The sequence below is a fragment of the Triticum dicoccoides genome, chromosome 3A (genome assembly GCF_002162155.2).
Source record: "Triticum dicoccoides isolate Atlit2015 ecotype Zavitan chromosome 3A, WEW_v2.0, whole genome shotgun sequence".
In the NCBI taxonomy this organism is placed as follows: Eukaryota; Viridiplantae; Streptophyta; class Magnoliopsida; order Poales; family Poaceae; genus Triticum; species Triticum dicoccoides.
Window position 1 is genome coordinate 148,545,842 of NC_041384.1, and position 22,715 is coordinate 148,568,556.

The window sequence follows — 22,715 nt, forward strand, 5'->3', positions numbered from 1 at the left end:
ATCCTTTCCTCACTTGGGACAATGCTCTAATAATGATGATCATCACAATTTGTTTACTTACAACTCAAGAATTACAACTCAATACTTAGAACAAAATATGACTCTATGTGAATGCCTCCGGCGGTGTACCGGGATGTGCAATGATGCATGAGTGACATGTGTGAAGAATTATGAACGGTAGATTTGCCACAAATACGATGTCAACTACATGATCATGAAAGCAATGTGACAATGATGAAGCGTGTCATAATAACGGAACGGTGGTGTCACATCCCTAGCTTCTGGTAATGCACTAGGCTAGACCTCTTGCTGCATCATGTTTAAATTCAAATGAAATTTGAATTGAGGAATTTTCAAAGCCTCAGAAACCTCTAAAAATAACCAACAATTAAATCTTCTCAAATGTGTCCAAGAAAATGTTCCTGTTATCCTCTGGAAATATTGGCAAGAGGTAAAATCCAAACCAATATTTTTGGTGTCTCAGAAACATTTAATTTGGGCATTTGAATTAAATCAATAATTATTTGAATTGGATTTATATCTACTATTAAATAAATATAGGTCCAATAATTCTGAAATATTTTTGTGGAGCATTGTTTTAATTCTTTTAGCTCCTAAAAATATTGTCAGAAGCAAAATAGATTGAATTGGTTTCAAAACCAAATTCAAAACAAACAGAACAAAAATAGAAAACAGTAAATAAAAAGAAAAGAGAAGAAGTACCTGGCGCTCACCTGTGCTGGCCCAGCCTCCCCTGTGCAGCCCACCTGCGTGGCCCAGCCCACCTCCTTCCCCCCCCTTGTCCTCTTCTTCCTCTGCCAGTAGGCAGAGGCGAGGCGTGGCGCGCGCCCGAAGAGCGCCGGCCACCTCCTGCTTCGCCGTGGCAGCCTCCCCGACCCCCTCGCGACGCCACGGAGACGGCCTCGACCCCCCTCGACCGTCTCTCTCTCTCTGGACCCCCTCCTCCTCCTCTGTTCTCCCTCCCTCTCGTCACCGAACGCACCTGGGAGCGCCGCTCGCCGTAGCCATGACCACGGCCACCCCCTCCCCTCTCCGGCGTGCTCCCGAGCTCCTGCACCTCGTCGCCAACCCCCTCACCGAGCCACGTGACCGGAAGGGCCCCGAGCAGCCGCCATCGTCATCATCTCCGAGCTTCGGCCCCGGTGCCGTCTCCGTCGAATTCGGCCACTCCGGCGCGCCCCCGAGCCCACTGACCCCCCCTACAGCTCCGCGGTGAGCCTCCGTGCAGAACCCCTCTCTCTCCCCTCGCGTTTGCGAGCTCTAGGCCATAGCCCCGTCGCGGCCGAACTCCGGCCGCCGCTGACCATGTCGCCGCCGTGGCCTGAGCTCGAACGGGTCGCGCCCGTGCATCTCACCGAGCTCGTGGTGAATCCAGGAGGCTGCGCAGTGCCTTACCTCACTCGCCCGTGCTCCACAACGCCGTTTTCGCCGAGGTCCGAACTCCGGCGCCGCCGCGAGCTCCGTTCCGACGAGCACCGTCGACCCCACGACCTCCCACTCGGTCCTCTGGATGCGCGGGAGCAAGGGCCATCCCCTGGTGCCCTCAGCGCGCCAAACTGACGCCTCTAGCGCAAGTCCGGCGTGCCCCGCCGTGTTCTGTGGTCACCGGCGACTCATCGCCGGCGTATCTGACGTGGCGTCGTCATTAGCGCTAATGACCCCACTAACTAACCCCCAGAGCCACTGACAGCCGGGCCCCACGGTCTAACTAACCGGCTAACTAAAATAGATTAAGTTTAATCTAATTGCAGTGGCCCCACGCGTCGGCGTTGACCTCGCTGACGTGGCCTTTGACCGGCCCCACATGTCTGTGACTCCAGCCAGCACTGTGTCACTGACGTGTGGCCCCCACACGTCAGATTTGACCCGGGGCAGCCCTGTTGACTTGCTGACGCAAGCATGACGCAGTGCTGATGTCATAACTCATTTTCTGGATTTAATATAATTCAGGAAATTCCAGAAAATTGTATAAACTTCTAAAATTCATAGAAATTCAACCGTAACTCCAAATTAAATAATTTATATATGAAAAATTATCAGAAAATTCAAGGAAGCCATCTGTACCATTTTCATGCATGTTAGAACAACTTATAGCTGCTGTTTAGCACAAATCAAATAAAGGGCATTTAAATAATCACATATGGAGTTTGAATTTGAATCTGGTATTCAAACCAACTTCATTTAATCTGTTGCTAGTTGCATTAGCTCAAAACACATTCACATTGCCATGTCATGAGCATGCATCATATTGTGCATTGCATTGATTGTGTTCCTTTCTGTGTTGCCGGTATTTGTCCCCTCTCGATAGACGTGATACCGATGACGTGATCGTTGACACTGATGAAGACTCAATGTTATCTTCAGAAGTGCCAGGCAAGCAAAACCCCCTTGTTCATTCCGATACAATCCTACTCTCTCGCTCCTGCTCTCTTTTAATGCATTAGGACAACACCGATTCATCTGTTACTTGCTGCGGTAGCTGAACCCCTTTATCCTTTGCATGACCTGTCATTCCACAGTAAATAGATGAAACCCACTAGCATGAGTAGGAGTTGTTTGAGCCCTGTTGTGCCTACTCATTCATGTTTGTTTGTCATGCCTGCTACTGCTTAGAGTTGAGTCAGGTCTGATTCATCGGGGATGAATCAGAGGTGTGTGAACATGTCCTACTGTGTGTGAGCTAAGTGTGTGAACACGATTTGGTAAAGGTAGCGGTGAGAGGCCATGTAGGAGTACATGGTGGGTTGTCTCATTGCAGCCGTCCTCAGGAACTGAGTTCTGTGTTTGTGATCCATGATTCAGCTACTACCACGCATTGGGCCCGAAACCAATGGACCCTCTCGGCTTCTTAATCACCCTTGTCCTCTGTCCAGGAGTTGCAAGTAGTTTCTGGTGTTTGTAGTATGCTGGAGGCCGTGGATAGCGCTGACCGTAGGGGTGGGCTGTGATGCGGTAGGCACGTGGCCGGGTAAACCGGGCACCCGTTTGGTGTCACGGAACCCTGTACACATCGTTTGGGGCTGTGAGCGAAACTCCGGCCGGATCTCCTCATGGATGGAACCCGAATAGGCGATAAACCTGGACTAGAGACTTGAGTGTTTAGGCAGGCCATGGCCGACACCCACGTTGGGCTTCCGCTTGAAGGTTGCCGAGTACATGTCGTGTAAATGGCGGTAAGTGGTGAGAGCGTGTGTGAAGAAGTACACCCCTGCAGGGTTAACCTAATCTATTCGAATAGCCGTGTCCACGGAAAAGGACCTCTGGGTTGCTTATATCAGTTCATAGACAAGTGAAAGTGGATACTCTAAAATACGCAAGATAAGCGTGAGTGCTATGGATGGCGTTCTCGTAGGGAGACGGGAGCGGATCCATAGTGGTGTATTGATATGGTGAATATGTGGACTCGTGTGCGCCACCTCAAAAGAGTTACTTGCAGTCGTAGTTTAGGATAGCCACCGAGTCAAAGCTGGCTTGCTGCAGTTAAACCCCACCATCCCCTTGTTGAAAATGATGCATATGTAGTTAGTTCTGATGTAAGTCTTGCTGGGTACATTTGTACTCACGTTTGCCTATTTTATGTTTTGCAGAGAGACTTCAGTCTCACTAGTAGTTCCGCTTGGACTTCGACGTTTAGCTTGATACCTCAGCTACGATCTTGTGCCCTCGGCAGGATCTGATAGATAGTCAGGCTTCTCAGCCTTTTTCATTTATAGATGTCTGTACTCAGACATGATAGCTTCCGCTTGTGCTTTGACTTGTATGCTCTGATTGTTGGGTCATAAGACCCATGTTTGTAATGTCTCGCTCCTCGGAGCCTATTGAATAAACTACTTGAGTCGTAGAGTCATTTTGTGATGCCATGTTGTATTGCACATATCGAGCATATTGTGTGTATGTTATTGAAATGCTTGGTATGTGTGGGATCTGACCATCTAGTTGTTTATCTTTAGTAGCCTCTCTTACCGGGAAATGTCTCCTAGTGTTTCACTGAGCCATGGTAGCTTGCTACTGCTCCGTAACACTTAGGCTGGCCGGCATGTGTCCTTCTTCGTTCCTGTGTCTGTCCCTTCGGGGAAATGTCACGCGATGAATACCGGAGTCCTGTTAGCCCGCTACAGCCCGGTTCACCGGAGTCCTGCTAGCCCAGTGCTACAGCCTGGATTCACTTGCTGATGACCGACACGTTCAATGCTGGGTCATGGATGCCTGTCCCTGTAAGTCTGTGCCACTTTGGGTTTACGACTAGCCATGTCAGCCCGGGCTCCTTATCATATGGATGCTAGCGACACTGTCATATACGTGTGCCAAAAGGCGCAAACGGTCCCGGGCAAAGGTAAGGCGACACCCGTGGGAATACCGTGCGTGAGGCCGCAAAGTGATATGAGGTGTTACATGCTAGATCGATGTGGCATTGAGTCGGGGTCCTGACAGCGTTGGTATCAGAGCTTGACTGCCTGTAGGATTACCAAGCCAAACTGGTCGAAGTTGAGTCTAGAAATTCTTTAGTTATACAAGGGAATTGATTGTGGGATGGAACGTAAGGCTCTTTTTACTCCTTATACCTCATGGCCTTCTGATCTGAGTCATCATCTTCTCTTCTACGGGGATTAAGAACTAGGCTTTCTCTTCTTTCTATCAGGATCACGTGTTACTAATCCGTAGACTTATAAGATTGTTGGATTTAAGCTTGAGTTCAGTTTCTACTACTTCCGTATGTTAATTGTTGATCTCGAAACCTTGATATCGTGCTTCTGAGTGGTTATGCCACCATTTTGTGAATGTCTCAAATCTTTTCTGAGCATTTACAGCCGTTATGCTGTCCGAGTCATTCCAGATTTCTAAATAGTCTGATGCATTTGCAAAATCCTTTCCCTCTGGTTTCGATGCTCCTTTATGCCAGCTCAATCACACTAATTGTCGAGTTGAGGTATTCTACTGCCTCGACCTTTATGTTGGAATAATTATTATGACCTAGGTGTCTCAGGGGATCATCTAGTAATTTAGCCATGATTGGTGTTCCCAGTGTGATGATTCTGGCCGTCATTCTCGAAAGCATCCCGTGATGTTATTAGTAGTAGGTATTCTGTTCCTGGGTTCTTGAACCCGAGATTCACTCTACTTACTTCATGTTGATAGTGTTTGCTAGTTCCTTCAGGATATTAGTAACTTTGCGATAGTCCTCGAGGTCCGTGGTATTTCCTTCTTTCAAATACTATGAACCGCTTATGGCAGATGTTCCTCGCTGATCGAAAGATCACAATCAGAGTGCTCTCGATGGGTTCTCGATTCTACATTGTGACTCTGCCAGTTCTACCTTTCTGCATGGGTTATCCGGAAGAAATATGTGGAATTCGTTCGACATGCTAAACCATGCATCCACAACTCAGAAAATCGTATGTTCCTTTGAGTTGTCCCTCTTTAGTTGTCTTCTGACCCTCGTCTATCAATTGATAGTCAAGAGTATGCGTGCATTCGTTCGTCGATGCCTATTACCCTTGTGGTCCGCCAAGCCATTCTATTTCAGAATGAATAGGAGAAACAAACTCCAGTACCTCTTCCATATCCAGGATTGGGTTAAAGAAGTCGTACTCTGCAGATCAAATTGCTAATCTTGCTTTTGCTCTGTTCTACCTTGGAGTATTACCATCTTATATCGGGATTGTTATAGGAATTGCACACCATCCTATGAACTCTTGGTACAGTGATACTTCTTGCCATCATTGTTCATTCCTCGGTTCCTGTGTTATTGTCACCGGAATGCCGACAAATGAATTGTGATGTGTGAAATCAATACTCCTAGCAACCTCGTTGCTTGGTAGTTAAAGGATAATAATTTTATTCTTAGTATGATGGTTATTGAATCACCATTCTAAGATTGATCGTGCCACCTAGTCCTTATTTCCTGGTGCACTCTTTGATTGATGAGTTAGGATTTGTCAAATCCTTGCTCTATTGATCATATCGTCTTGCCCTGAAAAGCGAGATTGTTCTCGAGCTTAGTAACATATCGGTGGTTCGTGATTTCCGAAGATCTTCTCGGAAGTATTACCAGGTTGTCACCTGACCGCTATGTTGAGCTCGTGATCAAGTTGGTTTCTTGTGAACCACCCTTTCTCCAAGAATCCGTGATAGATATCCCTGAGCTAGTTGGTTAAGCTAGACAACAACTTGGAGGGTTGGAAGATAAACACTTGCCTGATTTAGCTCGTTCCAAAAGGATATTCTTGTGTAGTGTGTGTTGAAGAAAGATGATATCTTCATCGATTGGTCCCTGTGATCAGTTGTTGGACCTATTGTCTTATCAATCCTTTGATTTGAGTGTGGGCCATCGTCAAATCAACTCAGTACCAACGATGCTCGTAATGTTGTCTTATTCGTGGTTGATCCCTCGAGCATACACCATTACATCTTTGGTCTGACCAATGCTATCACCGTGTTCACTTAACTATGGAATTCCTTTTAAAAGGAAACCCGGATGAATTGTTGTTGAGCCCATTGACAACATCCTTATCTGCTCCATGATTTTGTTGAGCATTAAGCTAGTGTTGGAAATTTTTGAAAGCATTGTTCATGCTAGCTCATGAAGCATATGTTTGGATGAAGGTAGTGACTTCCTTTAATTCATGTGCATCTGATGCAAGTTGCCGCCGTGGATTCGAGAAAGTCAATGTTGCTTTCTTTGGAATCATTCCAAATCAGTCATGCACACGTGCGAAGAATGCTGTGGTTTGAAGACTTGCAACCTTCAATCTATATGTATCCCTAGCACACCAAGCCACTGGTTGATTTGTTCAAGGAGAAGGAGTTCCTTCATAAGAGCTAATCCGGACTTATGTAAGGACTTCGATACCCTCGTTGATGGTTCCCCCTCCTGAACTCGGTAGTGTTTTATTATAAGACTACTTTGTGGTCATGCTTGTCTTGGACATCGTGTTCACAGGTTGTAGCAGAACCAGCTCATGTTTTGGAGCTTGCTATCGTAGTTCATTTCCTGAGAATCTCGCAACGTCATCTCGTCGATTTGTGTTGCAAACTTTCATTTTTCTTCCTAGACTCGATGAGTCTGGAATATCCTGACACCAACCAGATCTGAATCTCAGGCAGATATGATGGTTTGGAACATTTCCCAAGAACTATAATATTGGTCCCTCGATAACCGGTAAAGTGGATGTCATGGCCAACACACCCAGCCGGAAGACCTATTATTGTAGTATCTTGTTTGAGGAAGTTGGCCACCTCCCCATAAGGACTTCGTAGGATTTACCCCCTAGCTATGCCTTATGATTTTAGTGTTTCCGAAGTACGACCTTTACCTGATGTTCTAGATACCAGACCATTTCAAGGAATGGGATACGCTAGTACATCAAGGAGAACATTAGAAGCGGAGTGCTAAATGTCTCTCGGTCGATCATCCAGATTTTGTTTCCTTGGCCTCGCTAAGGTGAAATCTGAGAAGGTGTTATCTTCCTTTGCATCTGCATCATCCATCATTAGCCGTCATGGTAGTATGTTGTGTTGCCAGGATCCTTGACACGAATGTTGGTAAAACCTTGATGATTGTGGAAATGCTCAAGTTCTTGAGAGCATGCACAAGCGCTAGGTGTTATCATCGACACTAATTGGGATGCTCTCAGTTCCCTCGTCAATGCTATGACCTTTTCAAACAGTGAATTCACTCTCTATTGTTGGGTTCTTCCCCAGTTACCAGAATCATTCCTAGCATTTGCATTTTGTTCCTAGCTTGCACCGCCAATGTGCCATTCTACCATGGGTCTCTTCCATTTCCGGTGATAAGCAAATTCATCCATTACGTTGTCTTCAACAAGGTAATCCACATCATCCAAGTCCGAGTATGCCATTCTACCGACCCCCTCCAAACGATCGCTCGAGAATTGCCTTAGGCTGGTTTAAAGAGTTTCAATGATCTCTGAATCAAAAGTAATTCTTTTTGCCACTTAAGGGGATATCTCTACGAGTCACCTTCCCTAAGGTGTATCGTTATGGTATCATGGCAACTCAACTCCTCGCTACGTTGACAATCGTTTACCACCTTCTTAGGTATGAAATTGTTGTCTACCTAGTGAACCTTCGTCATCCGTTTCTTCCACCCCTATTGATGTGTATCTCGTGTCTCAAACTGAAAGATGGTTCTATGTCTCATTCCGTAAGTTAATCTTGAGTTGTTCGATCTTCGAGGAGATCGACCCTTCTAGAGTCTCCTCCTTCCCCCCCCTGTCATGTTGACAGGATTTCTCAGAGCAAGACGACAAGACAGAGATGGTGTTCAAATCAACGTTCATTTGAAGTGCAACCGGGATCGTGAAGATTATACTAGTTTGTGTTTCCCTTTCAGCCTACCCTACGCCTGAATCTCGAGACGAGATTCTTGTTTAGTGGGGGTGAGTTGTCACATCCCTAGCTTCTGGTAATGCACTAGGCTAGACCTCTTGCTGCATCATGTTTAAATTCAAATGAAATTTGAATTGAGGAATTTTCAAAGCCTCAGAAACCTCTAAAAATAACCAACAATTAAATCTTCTCAAATGTGTCCAAGAAAATGTTCCTGTTATCCTCTGGAAATATTGGCAAGAGGTAAAATCCAAACCAATATTTTTGGTGTCTCAGAAACATTTAATTTGGGCATTTGAATTAAATCAATAATTATTTGAATTGGATTTATATCTACTATTAAATAAATATAGGTCCAATAATTCTGAAATATTTTTGTGGAGCATTGTTTTAATTCTTTTAGCTCCTAAAAATATTGTCAGAAGCAAAATAGATTGAATTGGTTTCAAAACCAATTCAAAACAAACAGAACAAAAATAGAAAACAGTAAATAAAAAGAAAAGAGAAGAAGTACCTGGCGCTCACCTGTGCTGGCCCAGCCTCCCCTGTGCAGCCCACCTGCGTGGCCCAGCCCACCTCCTTCCCCCCCCTTGTCCTCTTCTTCCTCTGCCAGTAGGCAGAGGCGAGGCGTGGCGCGCGCCCGAAGAGCGCCGGCCACCTCCTGCTTCGCCGTGGCAGCCTCCCCGACTCCCTCGCGACGCCACGGAGACGCCCTCGCCCCCTGCACCTCCCCTCTCTCCCCCTGGACCGCATTCCCTCCTCTGTTTCCCTCTCGCGCACATCACCGAGCGGAGCTCGCCGCCATCGTCACCGTACCCATGGCCACCGGCCACCCCTAGCCTCACCGACGCCCCAGGAAGCTCCGCGGGTCCTCCCTCTACCTCCTCAACGAGCCACGAGGCCCCGGACGTGCCGCATCGCCGCCATCGACGTCGTCTTCTACCTCGGACCCGCCGGCCATCTTCGTCAAATTCGTCGGCTCCGGTGCCTCCCCGAGCTCCCCGAGGCCACCGTCGCAACCCCTGTGAGCTCCACTCCGTTTTCCCTCCTCCATTTTGTTCGTTCCCATGCCGTAGCACCCCGGCCACATTCCCGAGCGCCGCCGTCCGCCATGGACGCCGGGCATGGCACTGACGTGCTGCTGCGGCCAGTCCGACGAGCCTAGCGTGCTCCTAGCTGCCCCAGGAGTCCGCATAGCCCCTCAGCCAGCCCCCTAGCGCCCCGTAACCTCGCTCCGCCCAAACCCGAGCTCCGGCAGCCGCCGCAGCCCCCACTCCGGCGAGCTCCGGCCACCCCGCGCCTCCCGCATGCCTCCTTTGTATGCGCGCAAGCAAGGGCAACCCTCTGGTGCCCTTGGCTTGGCCCAAAACCCCTCGCAGCGCCACTCCGGCGAGCTCCCGCCGCAGTTTTGGTCGTCGCCGGCGACACTCCGGCGACTGCCGACGTGGCACGCCTAATTAGCACTAATGACGCTTAAACACCCCCCACAGCCACTGACAGTGGGCCCCGTAGTGGGTCAAAGCCCGGGTCAACGCGGGATTAGCCCCTGTGTCACTGACGTGTGGACCCCACACGTCAGGATTGACCCGAGCCGGCCCCTGTTGACTTGCTGACGTCATGCCAACGTCATGCTGACGCAGTAATGCTTTCTGGATTTAATTTAATTCTGAAATTCCAGAAAAATGCCTAAAACTTCCAAAATTCATAGAAAATTAACTGTAACTCCAAATTAAATAATTTATATATGAAAAATTATCAGAAAAATTCAAGGAATCCATCTGTACCATTTTCATGCATGTTAGAACAACTTATCACTACTGTTTAGGGCAAATGAAGTGAAGGGTAATCACATATGGAGTTTGAATTTGAATCTTGTATTCAAACCAACTTCATTTAATCTGGTTTTAGGTGCATTAGCCCAAAACACATTCATATTGCCATGTCATGATCATGCATCATATTGTGCATTGCATTGATTGTGTTTCCTTCTGTGTTGCCGGTATTGTCCCCTCTCGATAGACGTGATACCGATGATGTGATCGTTGACACTGATGAAGACTCAATGTTATCTTCAGAAGTTCCAGGCAAGCAAAACCCCCTTGTTCATTCCGATAAAATCCCACTCTCTCGCTCCTGCTCTCTTTTACTGCATTAGGACAACATCGATTCATCTGTTACTTGCTGCGGTAGCTGAACCCCTTTATCCTTTGCATGACCTGTCATTCCACAGTAAATAGATGAAACCCACTAGCATGAGTAGGAGTTGTTTGAGCCCTGTTGTGCCTACTCATTCATGTTTGTTTGTCATGCTTGCTACTGCTTAGAGTTGAGTCAGGTCTGATTCATCGGGGATGAATCAGAGGTGTGTGAACATGTCCTACTGTGTGTGAGCTAAGTGTGTGAACATGATTTGGTAAAGGTAGCGGTGAGAGGCCATGTAGGAGTACATGGTGGGTTGTCTCATTGCAGCCGTCCTCAGGAACTGAGTTCTGTGTTTGTGATCCATGATTCAGCTACTACCACGCATTGGGCCCGAAACCAATGGACCCTCTCGGCTTCTTAATCACCCTTGTCCTCTGTCCAGGAGTTGCAAGTAGTTTCTGGTGTTTGTAGTATGCTGGAGGCCGTGGACAGCGCTGACCGTAGGGGTGGGCTGTGATGCGGTAGGCACATGGCCGGGTAAACCGGGCACCCGTTTGGTGTCACGGAACCCTGTACACATCGTTTGGGGCTGTGAGCGAAACTCCGGCCGGATCTCCTCATGGATGGAACCCGAATAGGCGATAAACCTGGACTAGAGACTTGAGTGTTTAGGCAGGCCGTGGCCGACACCCACGTTGGGCTTCCGCTTGAAGGTTGCCGAGTACATGTCGTGTAAACGGCGGTAAGTGGTGAGAGCGTGTGTGAAGAAGTACACCCCTGCAGGGTTAACCTAATCTATTCGAATAGCCGTGTCCACGGAAAAGGACCTCTGGGTTGCTTATATCAGTTCATAGACAAGTGAAAGTGGATACTCTAAAATACGCAAGATAAGCGTGAGTGCTATGGATGGCATTCTCGTAGGGAGACGGGAGCGGATCCATAGTGGTGTATTGATATGGTGAATATGTGGACTCGTGTGCGCCACCTCAAAAGAGTTACTTGCAGTCGTAGTTTAGGATAGCCACCGAGTCAAAGCTGGCTTGCTGCAGTTAAACCCCACCATCCCCTTGTTGAAAATGATGCATATGTAGTTAGTTCTGATGTAAGTCTTGCTGGGTACATTTGTACTCACGTTTGCCTATTTTATGTTTTGCAGAGAGACTTCAGTCTCACTAGTAGTTCCGCTTGGACTTCGACGTTTAGCTTGATACCTCAGCTACGATCTTGTGCCCTCGGCAGGATCTGATAGATAGTCAGGCTTCTCAGCCTTTTTCATTTATAGATGTCTGTACTCAGACATGATAGCTTCCGCTTGTGCTTTGACTTGTATGCTCTGATTGTTGGGTCATAAGACCCATGTTTGTAATGTCTCGCTCCTCGGAGCCTATTGAATAAACTACTTGAGTCGTAGAGTCATTTTGTGATGCCATGTTGTATTGCACATATCGAACATATTGTGTGTATGTTATTGAAATGCTTGGTATGTGTGGGATCTGACCATCTAGTTGTTTATCTTTAGTAGCCTCTCTTACCGGGAAATGTCTCCTAGTGTTTCACTGAGCCATGGTAGCTTGCTACTGCTCCGGAACACTTAGGCTGGCCGGCATGTGTCCTTCTTCGTTCCTGTGTCTGTCCCTTCGGGGAAATGTCACGCGATGAATACCGGAGTCCTGTTAGCCCGCTACAGCCCGGTTCACCAGAGTCCTGCTAGCCCAGTGCTACAGCCTGGATTCACTCGCTGATGACCGACACGTTCGATGCTGGGTCATGGATGCCTGTCCCTGTAAGTCTGTGCCACTTTGGGTTTACGACTAGCCATGTCAGCCCGGGCTCCTTATCATATGGATGCTAGCGACACTGTCATATACGTGTGCCAAAAGGCGCAAACGGTCCCGGGCAAAGGTAAGGCGACACCCGTGGGAATACCGTGCGTGAGGCCGCAAAGTGATATGAGGTGTTACATGCTAGATCGATGTGGCATTGAGTCGGGGTCCTGACAGGTGGAAAGTTGCATGGCAATATATCTCAGAATGGCTATGGAAATGCCATAATAGGTAGGTATGGTGGCTGTTTTGAGGAAGGTGTATGGTGGGTTTATGGTACCAGCGAAAGTTGCGTGATACTAGAGAGGCTAGCAATGGTGGAAGGGTGAGAGTGCGTATAATCCATGGACTCAACATTAGTCATAAAGAACTCACATACTTATTGCAAAAATCTACAAGTTATCAAATAAAAGTATTACATGCATGCTCCTAGGGGGATAGATTGGTAGGAAAAGACCATCGCTCGTTCCCGACCGCCACTCATAAGGAAGACAATCAATAAATAAATCATGCTCCGACTTCATCACATAACGGTGCACCATACGTGCATGCTACGGGCATCAGAAACTTCAACACAAGTATTTCTCAAATTCACAACTACTCAACTAGCATGACTCTAATATTACCATCTCCATATCTCAAAACAATTATCAAGTATCAAATTCTCATAGTATTCAATGCACTTATATGAAAGTTTTTATATTATAGCAAATTTCCATGTTGGTCTAAAGGACTCTCAAAATAATATAAGTGAAGCATGAGAGAACAATAATTTCTATAAAAAAAATCCACCACCGTGCTCTAAAAGATATAAGTGAAGTGCTAGAGCAAAAACTATATAGCTCAAAAGATATAAGTGAAGCACATAGAGTATTCTAATAAATTTCAAATCATGTGAATCTCTCTCAAAAGGTGTGTACAGCAAGGATGATTGTGGTAAACTAAAAAGCAAAGACTCAAATCATACACGACGCTCCAAGCAAAACACATATCATGTGGTGAATAAAAATATAGCTCCAAGTAAAGTTACCGATAGATGAAGAAGAAAGAGGGGATGCCTTGCGGGGCATCCCCAAGCTTAGGCTTTTTGGTGTCCTTGAATTTTATCTTGGGGTGCCATGGGAATCCCCAAGCTTAGGCTCTTGCCACTCTTTGTTCCATAATCCATCAAATCTTTACCCAAAACTTGATAACTTCACAACACAAAACTCAAAATAGAAAATCTTGCGAGCTCCGTTAGCGAAAGAAAACAAAACATCAAGGTACTGTAATGAACTCATTATTTATTTATATTGGTGTTAAACCTACTTTATTCCAACTTATCTATGGTTTATAAACTCTTTTACTAGCCATAGATTCATCAAAATAAGCAAACAACACAAGAAAAACAGAATCTGTCAAAAACAGAACAGTCTGTAGTAATCTGTAGCTAACGCAACTTATGAAATCCCAAAAATTCTAAAATAAATTGCTGGACGTGAGTAATTTATATATTAATCATATGAAAAAAGAATTAACAAAATATCACTTTCCAAATAAAAATGGCAGCGATTCTCGTGAGCGCTAAAGTTTCTGTTTTTTTACAGCAAGATCAAAAAGACTTCCCCCAAGTCTTCCCAACGGTTCTACTTGGCACAAACACTAATTAAACACAAAAAACACAACCAAAACAGAGGCTAGATAAATTTTTTATTAATAAACAGGAGCAAAAAGCAAGGAATAAAAATAAAATTTTGTTGCCTCCCAACAAGCGCTATTGTGTAACGCCCCTAGCTAGGCATGAAAGCGAAGATAGATCTAGGTATTGCCATCTTTGGTAGGTAATTCTTCAATGAGACGCCTATAACTCTTAGGAGTTTCTTCCTTTTTATTAATTATCAAACTCCTAGGAACAAAATCAAGAAAATCATTTGTAGCAAACGGTTCCTTAATGATAGCAAAAAGATTGGGATGAACACTTATTGATTTTAAATCCGCAGTTTCCTTACTAGAGGATTCACCCTTATTTTTAGGAACATAAACAAGCTTGGCAATTTTAGTAGGAGGATTTGGAGTATTTTTAACGGAAGAAAAAGTGGACCCCAAGTTGGTGATAATTCCCTCAAGTTTATCGATTCTAGTAGAATCTTGATCTATTCTTTCATTAACTATGGGTTCTTTTTCCTTAAAATTTTTCAGAGTAACTCCCACCTTAGATCCATATTGGGTAATTTGGTTGTGGATCTTTTTATCCAAATTCTCAATCAAATCTATAGTAGCAACTTTATCCTCAATACTTTCAAGCCTTTGCATCACATGTTCCAAAGTTAACATAGTTCCATTAACCAAAAGAGGTGGTGGGCCAAACAAATCTATCATAGCATTATAAGAATTAAAAGTATGGCTACCCAAGAAATTTCCTCCGGTAATGGTATGAAGAATATATCTATTCCAAGGGGTGATGCCTACATAAAAATTGCGAAGAAGAACGAAAGTAGATTGCTTCCTAGTAGATCTATTTTGCGCATTGCAAATTCTGTACCAAGCATCTTTTAGATTGTCTCCCTCCCTGTCGGTCTCAAAACCGGCGGATCTCGGGTAGGGGGTCCCGAACTGTGCGTCTAGGCGGATGGTAACAGGAGACAAGGGACACGATGTTTTTACCCAGGTTCGGGCCCTCTCGATGGAGGTAAAACCCTACTCCTGCTTGATTAATATTGATGATATGGGTAGTACAAGAGTAGATCTACCACGAGATCAAGGAGGCTAAACCCTAGAAGATAGCCTATGGTATGATTGTTGTTCCTACGGACTAAAACCCTCCGGTTTATATAGACACCGAAGAGGGCTAGGGTTACACAGAGTCGGTTACAATGGTAGGAGATCTACATATCCGTATCGCCAAGCTTGCCTTCCATGCCAAGGAAAGTCCCTTCCGGACACGGGACAAAGTCTTCAATCTTGTATCTTCATAGTCCAGGAGTCCGGCCGAAGGTATAGTCCGGCTATCCGGACACCCCCTAATCCAGGACTCCCCAGTAGCCCCTGAACCAGGCTTCAATGACGACGAGTCCGGCGCACGATTGTCTTTGGCATTGCAAGGCGGGTTCCTCCTCCAAGCACTTCATAGAAGGTTTTCGAACACAAGGATAGTGTCCGGCTCTGCAAAATAAGTTTCCACATATTGCCATAGAGAGAATAATATTTACACAAATCTAATGTGCTGACGTATTCCGTAGCGTGACATCACCACCTCCAAGCCCTTATTCGAATCGTTTTTACTGTCCCACCTCAGTGCGTTTAGCGAGGCGATTTCCTTGGCACATCTTGTCAAAGTAGAGATCATGTCCCCTTCATTTACGAGATTCTCATCAATACGAACGTGTAACCCAGTCGTACCCGTTGGTATGTTTTCTCGATCAAAGGCGAGTCCCAAATGGTCACGGGGAGGGCCCTTGGTATTCAACCTCTTATAAAGAGACCAAGGACTTACTCCTTTCTTTCAATCTCAAACGAATTCGCCCTTCGCCTCGAGTTCCAACACCCAAGGCTCCAGATTTCAGGCGCTTCGGACCTTCGACAATGTACGGTTCCGACCTTCGAGGCTGATGGATGCTCTCCTCCGTCACGGAGGAGGACATGCTGAAGTTGAGAGAGGCCAGGTTCTTGACCGGTGAAATCTCGCATAGGCTGCCTGCTCAAGGGCAGGTCATTCCCACTCCCAAGCCTAGTGAGAGTGTGGTGTTCATGTCTCACTTCCTTCGGGGGCTAGGCTTCCCGGCGGATCCCTTCGTGAGGGGGCTCATGTTTTATTATGGGCTGGAATTTCACGACTTAGCTCCGGAGTGCATCCTCCATATTTCCTCATTCATCGTCGTGTGTGAAGCCTTCCTCCGTATTACTCCTCACTTCAGACTATGGCTCAAGACCTTCAAAGTAGAGCCGAAGATGATCGAGGGACGGCACGCGGAGTGCGGAGGTGCTTTTATAAGCAAGAATGCCGGTGCTCCATGGCCCGAGGGCTCTTTTCGAGAGGAGTCCATGTAACGCCCCGAGACCGATGTGCCAGTTGTCGTCCAGTTATTCGCCGTCGTTGCCTTGTCATTTGCTTGCGTGTTGCATTGCATCATGCCATCATGTCATTAATTTTTGCAACTCAACTAAATAATGCATATGGATCTTTGATCCATTTAAACAGAGGGAATTCACATGGTGATTTCTCTTTATAACATATCCTCCCAATATTAGGGGGCTATAATAAATATTCCATCCCTTGGAAATTACCGCAACACACTTGCAAAATATTTCCATGCTTTTCTTACTATATTCCTCGTCTCCAAACTTTACCCTAAATTCTTTATTCACTTTCCGGAGTTCCACTAAAAACCTCAACATTTTTGGATACTTCTATAACCAAGCCCTAGTTCAAACCCATTTGAATTAAATTCAACTGAGTTTGAATGACATCTTCCAATCTTGCCTCTCCTATTTTTCGTGGACCGTACACACTTTTACGAGTCCATGAAAATAATCCCGATTCTTCTTTTTTCTTCTCTCTATTTTTTCTTTCTTTCTTTCTTTCTTGTCTCCCTCTTTTCTTCTAAGGAGTGTAGGTGAGAGAGAGAGAGCACCAGGCCCAGCCGGGGTCGGCAGCCCAGCCAGGTCGACCGGCCTCCCAGGCCCATATGCCTCTCCTAAGCCCACTCCCTCCTGAACCCTAGGCCTCGATCCCATCTCCCTCATCACCCCTCGCGCCGCCAGGACCATTCGCTCGATCCCCTCGCGCTCCTCCCTCCTCTCGATCCCCATCTCCTTCCCTCCAGCGCCCGACCCCCTCTACCCTCTTCCTCTCGCTCCTTCCTCCTAGCGCCACCGCAAGAGAGGAGTAGCGCCCCACGTGCCTCCCCCATGTCCATCGATCCCCACTCCTCCTTTCCTCCACCTCACGCCCCGAAGGAACCCCTCTGCCTCGCCCTTGCTCCTCCACGCACCGACGAGCAGCGACCAGACGAACAGGACCACGTCGCGGTCATGGAGGATTCCAGCACTGGTGCTACCCTGCTGCTTCGTCCATGCACCACCAGGCCCCCCCGCTGGCGACCTCGACCTTCTCCCTCGCCCTTGGCTCGCCCCACTGCCAGGAGTGCCGCCGCCTCTCTTCGTCGCCAGCCTCCAGGAGCTCCCTGCCGCGTCCTTGATCCGGCGAGCTCTGCTGCCGGATTGCACTGCCGACCGCGTTCGCCACCGTCTCCTCTGCTTTGACCATCGCCTGCTCCGCCTCCATCGCCGGTGACCATGACCAGCCGCCGCCTGCCATTGTTCCCAATGCCTCCAGCCGCGTGCCCCTACCTTTATTGTCGTTGACCCAAGCTCCGCTGTGACCTCAAGGCCAGGGGCGCCCTGCCTCCTTGTCCACAGTGTGCTCCGTCGCCCACGGCCGAGCACCTCAAGTCCGAGCCCTTTTTTTCATTGATGCGAACGAATATATGAACATGACCCAGATTCGAAACGCAAGACGATGCCTCCGTTGCACCCATGCCGAGCAGGAGTATTTTGGATTCGTCAAGTACGACTACATATCCGGGATGCGTCAAGTACCCCACCGTCAAGATCGAGACCGCCCGGAGACCACGAATTCGTGTGGTTCCACTACCGTCGCCGTGGATCCGACAAGTTCGCGAGTACCACTACCTCCCACGACGACCTTGTACAACCACCGTCGCAAGAACCGAGGCCGGCAAGTTCCTTGTTGACCCCGAACACCTACGGAGTGTGAACATGTACGAAGCGAGAACGACTACCTCCACTACCGCCGTCGCGAGAACGTCTACTTCCTCTACTTTGCACCGAACAAGAACCGTCCCTTTTGCACGCTTCAAAGGTATAACCCCGAGACGACCGTCCGAGAACGCTTGCATGTGATGTATGAGATGCTCGTGCTTGCTCCGTGCTCGAATTGTCGATGCACGCCGCCCCTCTTTTGCCTTGCCACCCACATGTGGGAACTCGGTATCCGAGATCACCCCACCATCCCTGCTTGTCATGTTCTGCACACTTCTCCTTTGCATCGGTATCTCAATCGAGTTACCAGAACTGGAACGTTGCCGTGGTACCGTTTCCGTTATCGTCGCCGTGGCATCCTTTCTTTCCGCCACGATGACATATGCTCCATATAATGCTCTTGTCAACTTATTCATAATTATTGCATAAAACTTGAACATGTCATCCGCATCATGTTAACAACATCAAGAATATTTAAAATTGTTGTTTGTATTAATTTGCTATATGCATATGGGGATTTACCGGATTTGTCATTTGCTATAGCCGGCCCCATTTAAATTTTTTAGATAGATAATCCCTTTATGTTTCACCACTTGACATGCTTAACAACATTTAATATTGTTGGGTACATAACCGAGAGAGAACTAAATAAGTCATGTGGTGTTTCGTCAATACGCAACTCGTTGCATATTGATCTCCACTTAATTTGTAGTTTTGTTTGTGCACTTTGCCATGCCATGCATATTTAAACCGGACATGCATCATACTTGATTGTGCATCATGCCATGATTATGTGGTGGTTGTTTACTATGTTGTTTGCTTCTTTCCGGTGTTGCTTCTTCGGGTTGTTTCTGGTAACGTCGTGTTGTGAGGATTCGTTCGACTGCGTCCGTTTGTCTTCTTCATGCACCCGTTCTTATTCCTTGCAGGATTTCAGGCAAGATGATGATACCCTCGAAATCACTACTATCTTTGCTATGCTAGAATTGCTCGTTCTTTTGCTATGCCAATGCTACGTTGCCTACCACTTGCTTTCAAGCCTCCCAAATTGCCATGTCAAGCCTCTAACCCACCTTGTCCTAGCAAACGTTGATTGGCTATGTTACCGCTTTGCTCAGCCCCTCTTATAGCGTTGTTAGTTGCAGGTGGGATTGAAGTTTGTTCCTTGTTGGAACATGTTTACTTGTTGCGATATCACAATATATCTTATTTAATTAATGCATCTATATAATTGGTAAATGGTGGAAGGCTCAGCCTTATGCCTGGTGTTTTGTTCCACTCTTGCCGCCCTAGTTTCCGTCATATCGGTGTTATGTTCCCGGATTTTGTGTTCCTTACGCGGTTGGGCTATTATGGGAACCTGTCGGGGAAACTGATCCTCGAACACCTATGGGGCCGGCGGACCGGGCCCCTCGGTTCGGCGGGGGGCGGAGATCGCACGAAGAGCAGATCGAGGCGAAGCACATGAGCAGTTTACCCAGCTTCGGAGCTCTCCGGGAGATAACACTCCTACTGCTGCTTGTCTGGTTCTATTCTGTTCTTGCTCTAGAGAGAGAGCGTACTGTCTTTCTGGGTCATGAATCAGTCGAGCCCAACCGAACCCCCCTCTACGTTGCGCATGGGCCTCCTTTTATACGCTAAAGGGGTCACCGACAGGTGGCAACGCGGAGAAGGGTACAAATGTAAAAAAGTGGGGTGGTTGGTACAGCTACTTGTATAGTGCACCCTACCTAACCCTGACGGCAGGGGACAAGGGCATTAAAGGCCCGTCTGAGTTGCCCAAACAGTGCAGAAAAGGACCGTTAGGGGCGCCACCGTTCTCCACGATGGCGATCTTGTCAGCTTCGCATGCCACTGCGCACCGCTAGCTGCACAGCCTCCTGCCACGCGCGCCTGGAGAGGCCCCCAGAGCGACACGTTGGTGGATGCGCTGGAGCGTGGGCACAGAGTGGCCGCCTGCCGCGGCAAGCGCCTTGCCGCTGTTGTTATCTTGTCGGGTCCGGAAGCTTGTCGCTCACCGGGCCTCGAGGTACCTTGGTTGGTCTTCCCGGCAAGCTCCTCTTGCCGGGGCCTTGTTGCCTTGCCGGAGCGCGAGGCGCGTCGCGGCAAGTTCCTTGGAGTGTCCTGGTTGGCCTTCCCGGCAAGCTCCTCTTGCCGGGGCCTTGTCTCCTGAGCTTAAATACTTTGTTCTTGAATGGCTCCAAGGGAACCTTGGAGGATCTTGGCGTTCGCCCGGCAAGCCTTGCCGCGGGGTGCTGCAACTGCCCGTGCACAAGTTCGGGGTACTAGGGTACCTCTATTCTAGTACACCGACAGGAGCCCCCGGGCCTGGGCCAGACACGGTGCCGAGTGCTGTTGGGCCAGGCCCAAGACAGGGCACGGGCACACGCGGACTGGGCCACACCGAATCTCGCTCCGTTTCCACCGCGCTCTGCCATAACAGCACGCGTTGAATGCGGCATCGTGGGAGAGATCGTGGGTGGTTGTTTATTCAGAAGGGCGAAACGTCCGCCCCGTCCCTCTTTATAAGCAGAGGAAACAGGGGCAGTTCGTTCCCCCTCGCTGGTTGCTGCTACTTCATCTTCACGAACCTCCGCCGTTCCCCCCTTCTTCTGGAAGCCAAGAGAGCAGCGCTCCGCCTCCCATTGCCACCAGCATCACCACGCCGTCGACCTCCCTCACCACCTCCGCCATGGCCCCGAAGACCGACAAGGGAAAGGGCGTGAAGTCGGCCGAGGCACAGCGGCTCGCGGCGCTGCGGAAGGAGCGGGCGATCTTCTCCCCTCAGCTCGGCATGCAGGAGCTGAGGGAGTACTTCTACCTCTTCTGGGCGACGGAGACGCGTGCGCATCCACGCACGAGGGTACTCCCGGCCACTGCTTCGGAGCTGGCTCCAAACGGGTACCCATTCTTCCCGCTATTCTTCTATTGCGGTCTCTGCCCGCCCTTCTCGGAGTTCTTTTGCGACATCATGAACACATACGGCTTCCGCCTCCTTGACTTCACTCCCAATGCCGTTCTGATCATGGCAGTTTTCGCACATTTGTGCGAAAACTTTGTCGGAGTCCACCCCAGTGTTACCCTTTTCCGCCACTACTTCATACCTCGGGTAGAGAGAGGAGAGCCGCTTGCCGGAGGGATTGCCTGGATCTCGAGAGTCGGCAAGAAGGAGGCATACTTGGAGGGTGAGCTCCGCAGCAAGTGGGATGAGTGGAGAGCAGAGTGGTGCTGGATTGTCGAGGAGAATCCGCAGCCCTTCACTGCCGTGCGCCAAACTCCAATAGTGCGCGGCAATGACTGGAGCAACGTGGCCCCGGAAGACGAGAGGCTGAAGATCGCCATTACTAGGATCCTTCGCCTCAGGCTTGCCGGGCTCACTGTAGGCGCTGTAGGCGCAGATTCCCTCTGCCGCCGCATCGCCCCCCTGCAGGAGAGGGGGAGGCCCGCCTGGGAATTCAAGAACTCGGCAGACATCATGAGGCTGCGGCCAGGCCTCAACTACAACTTCACCATCTTGGAGCTGGATGCAATGCTTCTGGAGTTGTTCAAACGCAACCCCCAACACCCATTCACGCTGCCGAGGAGCGTGGTTCCACTGTGCAACAATTCTTTGCTTGACCGGATCCGCGCCATGATGTCGTTGTGTGATTCACACGGAATCGTTCCAACTTGGCAAGAGCCTGCGGATGACGTCGTGCAAGCGTTCTTCGACAACTTGGAAGAAGTGCCGGTCCATGCTGACGAGCAGAAGAGCCTCACCCGTGACACCACCGACGAGGAGCTGCAGTGCATCGCCACTAGGGCGGAAGAGGTTGCGGCCGCAGCTGCCGCGGGCGTGTTTGGGTTCACTGTGGAGGAGGCGGAGGCCGTAGAGGCGGCAAACCTTGCCGAGCGCGCGGAGTTCATTGGCGAGGAGGAGCCTGCCGGTTCCGAAGCCGAGCCGAGCGAGGCCGGCGAGGAGGAGCCCGAGCCTTCAGAAAACTTGCCGCAGGCGGAGCCCCCGGCCCCGCCAAGAAGGCGCCTTCGCAGGGCCGGGGACGCAGCGGGGCGGCAGCCAGGTCAACAGCCGCCGAGCCGTGCGACGCGCTCTACCGCGGCAAGCAATGTTGCCGCGGGAGCGCCTCACGCAACAGCGGCAACTGGAGCGGGATCTTCCCGGGCCACCGCCCCCGCCCCCGCCAAGCGGGCAAGGGATCCTACTCCTCCGCCTCGCCGCACCGGAGGAGGGCCGGACTTTGATCTTTCCGCGCTCAACTCCGACGAGGAGGAAGAAGAGTAAGTTTCTTTGGTGCTCTTGTAGTTCTTCAATTTTGCTGTTTTTATCTTGTATCTGACTTGCTTCAATCTGGACTCCTTTCTTCTCAGGACGCTGGCCCAGAGAGCGGCGAAGAGGGCCAAGGCCGCGGTGATCGTCATCGAAGATGACCCCACCGTGTCAGTAGGGGGTGGGTCCGAGACCACCTTGACGGACCCGGCAATCACTCCTCAAAGGAGCCCCCAGCGCAGCCCCTAGCGTAAGTTCATAGTTTTTTCTTTGCTGTCGGCGCGCATGAGTGCTTTTTCCTTTGTTTGATATCTTGCTTGTTGATTTGTGCAGGAGCAGAGCAGTCACATCAGGAG